This window comes from Garra rufa, unplaced genomic scaffold, assembly GCF_049309525.1.
Source record: "Garra rufa unplaced genomic scaffold, GarRuf1.0 hap1_unplaced_002, whole genome shotgun sequence".
In the NCBI taxonomy this organism is placed as follows: domain Eukaryota; kingdom Metazoa; phylum Chordata; class Actinopteri; order Cypriniformes; family Cyprinidae; genus Garra; species Garra rufa.
In genome coordinates this window covers 9,061,878-9,070,868 of record NW_027394277.1, presented here as the reverse complement: position 1 = coordinate 9,070,868, position 8,991 = coordinate 9,061,878, and the positions used below count along the sequence as shown (strand labels likewise).

The 8,991-nt window shown below is 38.5% G+C and overlaps 5 non-coding genes and 1 pseudogene across 5 annotated transcripts; all 6 read left to right on the top strand.

Moving 5' to 3' along the window:
- The first annotated feature begins 2,912 nt into the window (after positions 1 to 2,912).
- Positions 2,913 to 3,031, top strand: LOC141305451 (5S ribosomal RNA). The gene has a single exon (XR_012344416.1). It is a non-coding gene; the product is annotated as a 5S ribosomal RNA (ribosomal RNA).
- Positions 3,032 to 3,115: 84 nt separating this feature from the next.
- On the top strand, positions 3,116 to 3,234 carry LOC141308236 (5S ribosomal RNA). Its single transcript, XR_012347159.1, has one exon. It is a non-coding gene; the product is annotated as a 5S ribosomal RNA (ribosomal RNA).
- An 84-nt stretch (positions 3,235 to 3,318) lies between these two features.
- LOC141307659 (5S ribosomal RNA) lies at positions 3,319 to 3,437 on the top strand. The gene has a single exon (XR_012346610.1). It is a non-coding gene; the product is annotated as a 5S ribosomal RNA (ribosomal RNA).
- Positions 3,438 to 4,269: 832 nt separating this feature from the next.
- LOC141305450 (5S ribosomal RNA) lies at positions 4,270 to 4,388 on the top strand. The gene has a single exon (XR_012344415.1). It is a non-coding gene; the product is annotated as a 5S ribosomal RNA (ribosomal RNA).
- An 84-nt stretch (positions 4,389 to 4,472) lies between these two features.
- Positions 4,473 to 4,581, top strand: LOC141307749 (5S ribosomal RNA; annotated as a pseudogene).
- Positions 4,582 to 4,665: 84 nt separating this feature from the next.
- Positions 4,666 to 4,784, top strand: LOC141307004 (5S ribosomal RNA). The gene has a single exon (XR_012345960.1). It is a non-coding gene; the product is annotated as a 5S ribosomal RNA (ribosomal RNA).
- The last annotated feature ends 4,207 nt before the right edge of the window (positions 4,785 to 8,991 follow it).

The following is an 8,991-nucleotide window of genomic DNA, read 5'->3' as shown; positions in this document are numbered from 1 at the left end:
GGTTAAAAGAAAGAGACATAAAAGAAGATTGGTTCAAATAGATTTCAGGTGCTGTAAGCTTTTGCCTTTTCTTCACTATTTATATAATATGCTGGTTTTTAGAAAGACGTGTTTTACCGCTCTATTTATTACAATCATTTAAATGTATTATAGAGTTTTAAGTGTTTTACATGTTTTTTAGGCCATTTTATTACTCTTAACATTTTAAGTGTATGTGTCTTTCATAAATGGATGGTTGGCCTGTCATGTGACTAGACACATGACAGGAAGCAGGAAGTAGAACTGCATAAGAGAGCAGCATTACAAACAACGGACAGTCACCAAACTGTTGGATTGAGGAGTTGCTAATCTTAGAGCTCACCTTTCCATTCACCACCTGCAAACTTTGGATTAAACTTTCTGTTGATTGTACATGCACTGGTGGACACTCACGTTGGACTTATCAACACACTGGGATTCTTGGACTGTTTTAGGGTTTGGACAAATGAACTGTATTCTTTTAACAGAGTTTACCTAGTTTTATCGTGTTGTTTTAAAGTCTTTTATGTGAACCTTATAAATACACCAAATCTATTTGAACCAATCTTCTTTTGTCTCATTCTTTTAACCACTAGTCATCTCTCACAGTTAAATCTGACCCATTTTAGTCTTGTAACTCGGCTGATAAGGCCGATTGTTACACTTGGATTGGAGACCGCCAGGAAATACCAGGTGCTGTAAGCTTTTGCCTTTTCTTCACTATTTATATAATATGCTGGCTTTTAGAAAGACGTGTTTTAGCGCTCTATTTATTACAATCATTTAAATGTATTATAGAGTTTTAAGTGTTTTACATGTTTTTTAGGCCATTTTATTACTCTTAACATTTTAAGTGTATGTGTCTTTCATAAATGGATGGTTGGCCTGTCATGTGACTAGACACATGACAGGAAGCAGGAAGTAGAACTGCATAAGAGAGCAGCATTACAAACAACGGACAGTCACCAAACTGTTGGATTGAGGAGTTGCTAATCTTAGAGCTCACCTTTCCATTCACCACCTGCAAACTTTGGATTAAACTTTCTGTGGATTGTACATGCACTGGTGGACACTCACGTTGGACTTATCAACACACTGGGATTCTTGGACTGTTTTAGGGTATGGACAAATGAACTGTATTCTTTTAACAGAGTTTACCTAGTTTTATCGTGTTGTTTTAAAGTCTTTTATGTGAACCTTGTAAATACACCAAATCTATTTGAACCAATCTTCTTTTGTCTCATTCTTTTAACCACTAGTCATCTCTCACAGTTAAATCTGACCCCATTTTAGTCTTGTAACTCGGCTGATAAGGCCGATTGTTACACTTGGATTGGAGACCGCCAGGAAATACCAGGTGCTGTAAGCTTTTGCCTTTTCTTCACTATTTATATAATATGCTGGCTTTTAGAAAGACGTGTTTTAGCGCTCTATTTATTACAATCATTTAAATGTATTATAGAGTTTTAAGTGTTTTACATGTTTTTTAGGCCATTTTATTACTCTTAACATTTTAAGTGTATGTGTCTTTCATAAATGGATGGTTGGCCTGTCATGTGACTAGACACATGACAGGAAGCAGGAAGTAGAACTGCATAAGAGAGCAGCATTACAAACAACGGACAGTCACCAAACTGTTGGATTGAGGAGTTGCTAATCTTAGAGCTCACCTTTCCATTCACCACCTGCAAACTTTGGATTAAACTTTCTGTGGATTGTACATGCACTGGTGGACACTCACGTTGGACTTATCAACACACTGGGATTCTTGGACTGTTTTAGGGTATGGACAAATGAACTGTATTCTTTTAACAGAGTTTACCTAGTTTTATCGTGTTGTTTTAAAGTCTTTTATGTGAACCTTGTAAATACACCAAATCTATTTGAACCAATCTTCTTTTGTCTCATTCTTTTAACCACTAGTCATCTCTCACAGTTAAATCTGACCCCATTTTAGTCTTGTAACTCGGCTGATAAGGCCGATTGTTACACTTGGATGGGAGACCGCCAGGGAGTACCAGGTGCTGTAATCAGCCGAGTTACAAGCCTAAAATGGGGTCAGATTTAACTGTGAGAGATGACTAGTGGTTAAAAGAAAGAGACATAAAAGAAGATTGGTTCAAATAGATTTCAGGTGCTGTAAGCTTTTGCCTTTTCTTCAATATTTATATAATATGCTGGTTTTTAGAAAGACGTGTTTTACCGCTCTATTTATTACAATCATTTAAATGTATTATAGTGTTTTAAGTGTTTTACATGTTTTTTAGGCCATTTTATTACTCTTAACATTTTAAGTGTATGTGTCTTTCATAAATGGATGGTTGGCCTGTCATGTGACTAGACACATGACAGGAAGCAGGAAGTAGAACTGCATAAGAGAGCAGCATTACAAACAACGGACAGTCACCAAACTGTTGGATTGAGGAGTTGCTAATCTTAGAGCTCACCTTTCCATTCACCACCTGCAAACTTTGGATTAAACTTTCTGTTGATTGTACATGCACTGGTGGACACTCACGTTGGACTTATCAACACACTGGGATTCTTGGACTGTTTTAGGGTTTGGACAAATGAACTGTATTCTTTTAACAGAGTTTACCTAGTTTTATCGTGTTGTTTTAAAGTCTTTTATGTGAACCTTGTAAATACACCAAATCTATTTGAACCAATCTTCTTTTGTCTCATTATTTTAACCACTAGTCATCTCTCACAGTTAAATCTGACCCCATTTTAGTCTTGTAACTCGGCTGATAAGGCCGATTGTTACACTTGGATTGGAGACCGCCAGGAAATACCAGGTGCTGTAAGCTTTTGCCTTTTCTTCACTATTTATATAATATGCTGGCTTTTACGGAGGCTGATCTTTAAATAGCCCACTTTTTGGAGCAGCCATCGCTTATGGCCATACCGCGCTGAGAGCGCCCGATCTCGTCTGATCTCGGAAGCTAAGCAGCGTCGGGCCTGGTTAGTACTTGGGTGGGAGACCGCCTGGGAATACCAGGTGCTGTAAGCTTTTGCCTTTTCTTCACTATTTATATAATATGCTGGCTTTTACGGAGGCTGATCTTTAAATAGCCCACTTTTTGGAGCAACCCTCGCTTACGGCCATACCGCGCTGAGAGTGCCCGATCTCGTCTGATCTCGGAAGCTAAGCAGCGTCGGGCCTGGTTAGTACTTGGATGGGAGACCGCCTGGGAATACCAGGTGCTGTAAGCTTTTGCCTTTTCTTCACTATTTATATAATATGCTGGCTTTTACGGAGGCTGATCTTTAAATAGCCCACTTTTTGGAGCAATCCTCGCTTACGGCCATACCGCGCTGAGAGCGCCCGATCTCGTCTGATCTCGGAAGCTAAGCCGCGTGGGGCCTGGTTAGTACTTGGATGGGAGACCTGCTGGGAATACCAGTTGCTGTAAGCTTTTGCCTTTTCTTCACTATTTATATAATATGCTGGCTTTTACGGAGGCTGATCTTTAAATAGCCCACTTTTTGGAGCAATCCTCGCTTACGGCCATACACTATTTATATAATATGCTGGCTTTTAGAAAGACGTGTTTTAGCGCTCTATTTATTACAATCATTTAAATGTATTATAGAGTTTTAAGTGTTTTACATGTTTTTTAGGCCATTTTATTACTCTTAACATTTTAAGTGTATGTGTCTTTCATAAATGGATGGTTGGCCTGTTATGTGACTAGACACATGACAGGAAGCAAGAAGTAGAACTGCATAAGAGAGCAGCATTACAAACAACGGACAGTCACCAAACTGTTGGATTGAGGAGTTGCTAATCTTAGAGCTCACCTTTCCATTCACCACCTGCAAACTTTGGATTAAACTTTCTGTTGATTGTACATGCACTGGTGGACACTCACGTTGGACTTATCAACACACTGGGATTCTTGGACTGTTTTAGGGTTTGGACAAATGAACTGTATTCTTTTAACAGAGTTTACCTAGTTTTATCGTGTTGTTTTAAAGTCTTTTATGTGAACCTTGTAAATACACCAAATCTATTTGAACCAATCTTCTTTTGTCTCATTCTTTTAACCACTAGTCATCTCTCACAGTTAAATCTGACCCCATTTTAGTCTTGTAACTCGGCTGATAAGGCCGATTGTTACACTTGGATTGGAGACCGCCAGGAAATACCAGGTGCTGTAAGCTTTTGCCTTTTCTTCACTATTTATATAATATGCTGGCTTTTACGGAGGCTGATCTTTAAATAGCCCACTTTTTGGAGCAGCCATCGCTTATGGCCATACCGCGCTGAGAGCGCCCGATCTCGTCTGATCTCGGAAGCTAAGCAGCGTCGGGCCTGGTTAGTACTTGGGTGGGAGACCGCCTGGGAATACCAGGTGCTGTAAGCTTTTGCCTTTTCTTCACTATTTATATAATATGCTGGCTTTTACGGAGGCTGATCTTTAAATAGCCCACTTTTTGGAGCAACCCTCGCTTACGGCCATACCGCGCTGAGAGTGCCTGATCTCGGAAGCTAAGCAGCGTCGGGCCTGGTTAGTACTTGGTTGGGAGACCGCCTGGGAATACCAGGTGCTGTAAGCTTTTGCCTTTTCTTCACTATTTATATAATATGCTGGCTTTTACGGAGGCTGATCTTTAAATAGCCCACTTTTTGGAGCAATCCTCGCTTACGGCCATACCGCGCTGAGAGCGCCCGATCTCGTCTGATCTCGGAAGCTAAGCCGCGTCGGGCCTGTTTAGTACTTGGATGGGAGACCGCCTGGGAATACCAGGTGCTGTAAGCTTTTGCCTTTTCTTCACTATTTATATAATATGCTGGCTTTTAGAAAGACGTGTTTTAGCGCTCTATTTATTACAATCATTTAAATGTATTATAGAGTTTTAAGTGTTTTACATGTTTTTTAGGCCATTTTATTACTCTTAACATTTTAAGTGTATGTGTCTTTCATAAATGGATGGTTGGCCTGTTATGTGACTAGACACATGACAGGAAGCAGGAAGTAGAACTGCATAAGAGAGCAGCATTACAAACAACGGACAGTCACCAAACTGTTGGATTGAGGAGTTGCTAATCTTAGAGCTCACCTTTCCATTCACCACCTGCAAACTTTGGATTAAACTTTCTGTTGATTGTACATGCACTGGTGGACACTCACGTTGGACTTATCAACACACTGGGATTCTTGGACTGTTTTAGGGTATGGACAAATGAACTGTATTCTTTTAACAGAGTTTACCTAGTTTTATCGTGTTGTTTTAAAGTCTTTTATGTGAACCTTGTAAATACACCAAATCTATTTAAACCAATCTTCTTTTATGTCTCATTCTTTTAACCACTAGTCATCTCTCACAGTTAAATCTGATCCCATTTTAGTCTTGTAACTCGGCTGATAAGGCCGATTGTTACACTTGGATGGGAGACCGCCAGGGAGTACCAGGTGCTGTAATCAGCCGAGTTACAAGACTAAAATGGGGTCAGATTTAACTGTGAGAGATGACTAGTGGTTAAAAGAAAGAGACATAAAAGAAGATTGGTTCAAATAGATTTCAGGTGCTGTAAGCTTTTGCCTTTTCTTCACTATTTATATAATATGCTGGTTTTTAGAAAGACGTGTTTTACCGCTCTATTTATTACAATCATTTAAATGTATTATAGAGTTTTAAGTGTTTTACATGTTTTTTAGGCCATTTTATTACTCTTAACATTTTAAGTGTATGTGTCTTTCATAAATGGATGGTTGGCCTGTCATGTGACTAGACACATGACAGGAAGCAGGAAGTAGAACTGCATAAGAGAGCAGCATTACAAACAACGGACAGTCACCAAACTGTTGGATTGAGGAGTTGCTAATCTTAGAGCTCACCTTTCCATTCACCACCTGCAAACTTTGGATTAAACTTTCTGTTGATTGTACATGCACTGGTGGACACTCACGTTGGACTTATCAACACACTGGGATTCTTGGACTGTTTTAGGGTTTGGACAAATGAACTGTATTCTTTTAACAGAGTTTACCTAGTTTTATCGTGTTGTTTTAAAGTCTTTTATGTGAACCTTGTAAATACACCAAATCTATTTGAACCAATCTTCTTTTGTCTCATTCTTTTAACCACTAGTCATCTCTCACAGTTAAATCTGACCCCATTTTAGTCTTGTAACTCGGCTGATAAGGCCGATTGTTACACTTGGATGGGAGACCGCCAGGGAGTACCAGGTGCTGTAATCAGCCGAGTTACAAGCCTAAAATGGGGTCAGATTTAACTGTGAGAGATGACTAGTGGTTAAAAGAAAGAGACATAAAAGAAGATTGGTTCAAATAGATTTCAGGTGCTGTAAGCTTTTGCCTTTTCTTCACTATTTATATAATATGCTGGTTTTTAGAAAGACGTGTTTTACCGCTCTATTTATTACAATCATTTAAATGTATTATAGTGTTTTAAGTGTTTTACATGTTTTTTAGGCCATTTTATTACTCTTAACATTTTAAGTGTATGTGTCTTTCATAAATGGATGGTTGGCCTGTCATGTGACTAGACACATGACAGGAAGCAGGAAGTAGAACTGCATAAGAGAGCAGCATTACAAACAACGGACAGTCACCAAACTGTTGGATTGAGGAGTTGCTAATCTTAGAGCTCACCTTTCCATTCACCACCTGCAAACTTTGGATTAAACTTTCTGTTGATTGTACATGCACTGGTGGACACTCACGTTGGACTTATCAACACACTGGGATTCTTGGACTTTTTTAGGGTTTGGACAAATTAACTGTATTCTTTTAACAGAGTTTACCTAGTTTTATCGTGTTGTTTTAAAGTCTTTTATGTGAACCTTGTAAATACACCAAATCTATTTGAAACAATCTTATTTTGTCTCATTATTTTAACCACTAGTCATCTCTCACAGTTAAATCTGACCCCATTTTAGTCTTGTAACTCAGCTGATAAGGCCGATTGTTACACTTGGATGGGAGACCGCCAGGGAGTACCAGGTGCTGTAATCAGCCGAGTTACAAGACTAAAATGGGGTCAGATTTAACTGTGAGAGATGACTAGTGGTTAAAAGAAAGAGACATAAAAGAAGATTGGTTCAAATAGATTTCAGGTGCTGTAAGCTTTTGCCTTTTCTTCACTATTTATATAATATGCTGGTTTTTAGAAAGACGTGTTTTACCGCTCTATTTATTACAATCATTTAAATGTATTATAGAGTTTTAAGTGTTTTACATGTTTTTTAGGCCATTTTATTACTCTTAACATTTTAAGTGTATGTGTCTTTCATAAATGGATGGTTGGCCTGTCATGTGACTAGACACATGACAGGAAGCAGGAAGTAGAACTGCATAAGAGAGCAGCATTACAAACAACGGACAGTCACCAAACTGTTGGATTGAGGAGTTGCTAATCTTAGAGCTCACCTTTCCATTCACCACCTGCAAACTTTGGATTAAACTTTCTGTGGATTGTACATGCACTGGTGGACACTCACGTTGGACTTATCAACACACTGGGATTCTTGGACTGTTTTAGGGTATGGACAAATGAACTGTATTCTTTTAACAGAGTTTACCTAGTTTTATCGTGTTGTTTTAAAGTCTTTTATGTGAACCTTGTAAATACACCAAATCTATTTGAACCAATCTTCTTTTGTCTCATTCTTTTAACCACTAGTCATCTCTCACAGTTAAATCTGACCCCATTTTAGTCTTGTAACTCGGCTGATAAGGCCGATTGTTACACTTGGATGGGAGACCGCCAGGGAGTACCAGGTGCTGTAATCAGCCGAGTTACAAGCCTAAAATGGGGTCAGATTTAACTGTGAGAGATGACTAGTGGTTAAAAGAAAGAGACATAAAAGAAGATTGGTTCAAATAGATTTCAGGTGCTGTAAGCTTTTGCCTTTTCTTCAATATTTATATAATATGCTGGTTTTTAGAAAGACGTGTTTTACCGCTCTATTTATTACAATCATTTAAATGTATTATAGTGTTTTAAGTGTTTTACATGTTTTTTAGGCCATTTTATTACTCTTAACATTTTAAGTGTATGTGTCTTTCATAAATGGATGGTTGGCCTGTCATGTGACTAGACACATGACAGGAAGCAGGAAGTAGAACTGCATAAGAGAGCAGCATTACAAACAACGGACAGTCACCAAACTGTTGGATTGAGGAGTTGCTAATCTTAGAGCTCACCTTTCCATTCACCACCTGCAAACTTTGGATTAAACTTTCTGTTGATTGTACATGCACTGGTGGACACTCACGTTGGACTTATCAACACACTGGGATTCTTGGACTGTTTTAGGGTTTGGACAAATGAACTGTATTCTTTTAACAGAGTTTACCTAGTTTTATCGTGTTGTTTTAAAGTCTTTTATGTGAACCTTGTAAATACACCAAATCTATTTGAACCAATCTTCTTTTGTCTCATTATTTTAACCACTAGTCATCTCTCACAGTTAAATCTGACCCCATTTTAGTCTTGTAACTCAGCTGATAAGGCCGATTGTTACACTTGGATGGGAGACCGCCAGGGAGTACCAGGTGCTGTAATCAGCCGAGTTACAAGACTAAAATGGGGTCAGATTTAACTGTGAGAGATGACTAGTGGTTAAAAGAAAGAGACATAAAAGAAGATTGGTTCAAATAGATTTCAGGTGCTGTAAGCTTTTGCCTTTTCTTCACTATTTATATAATATGCTGGTTTTTAGAAAGACGTGTTTTACCGCTCTATTTATTACAATCATTTAAATGTATTATAGAGTTTTAAGTGTTTTACATGTTTTTTAGGCCATTTTATTACTCTTAACATTTTAAGTGTATGTGTCTTTCATAAATGGATGGTTGGCCTGTCATGTGACTAGACACATGACAGGAAGCAGGAAGTAGAACTGCATAAGAGAGCAGCATTACAAACAACGGACAGTCACCAAACTGTTGGATTGAGGAGTTGCTAATCTTAGAGCTCACCTTTCCATTCACCACCTGC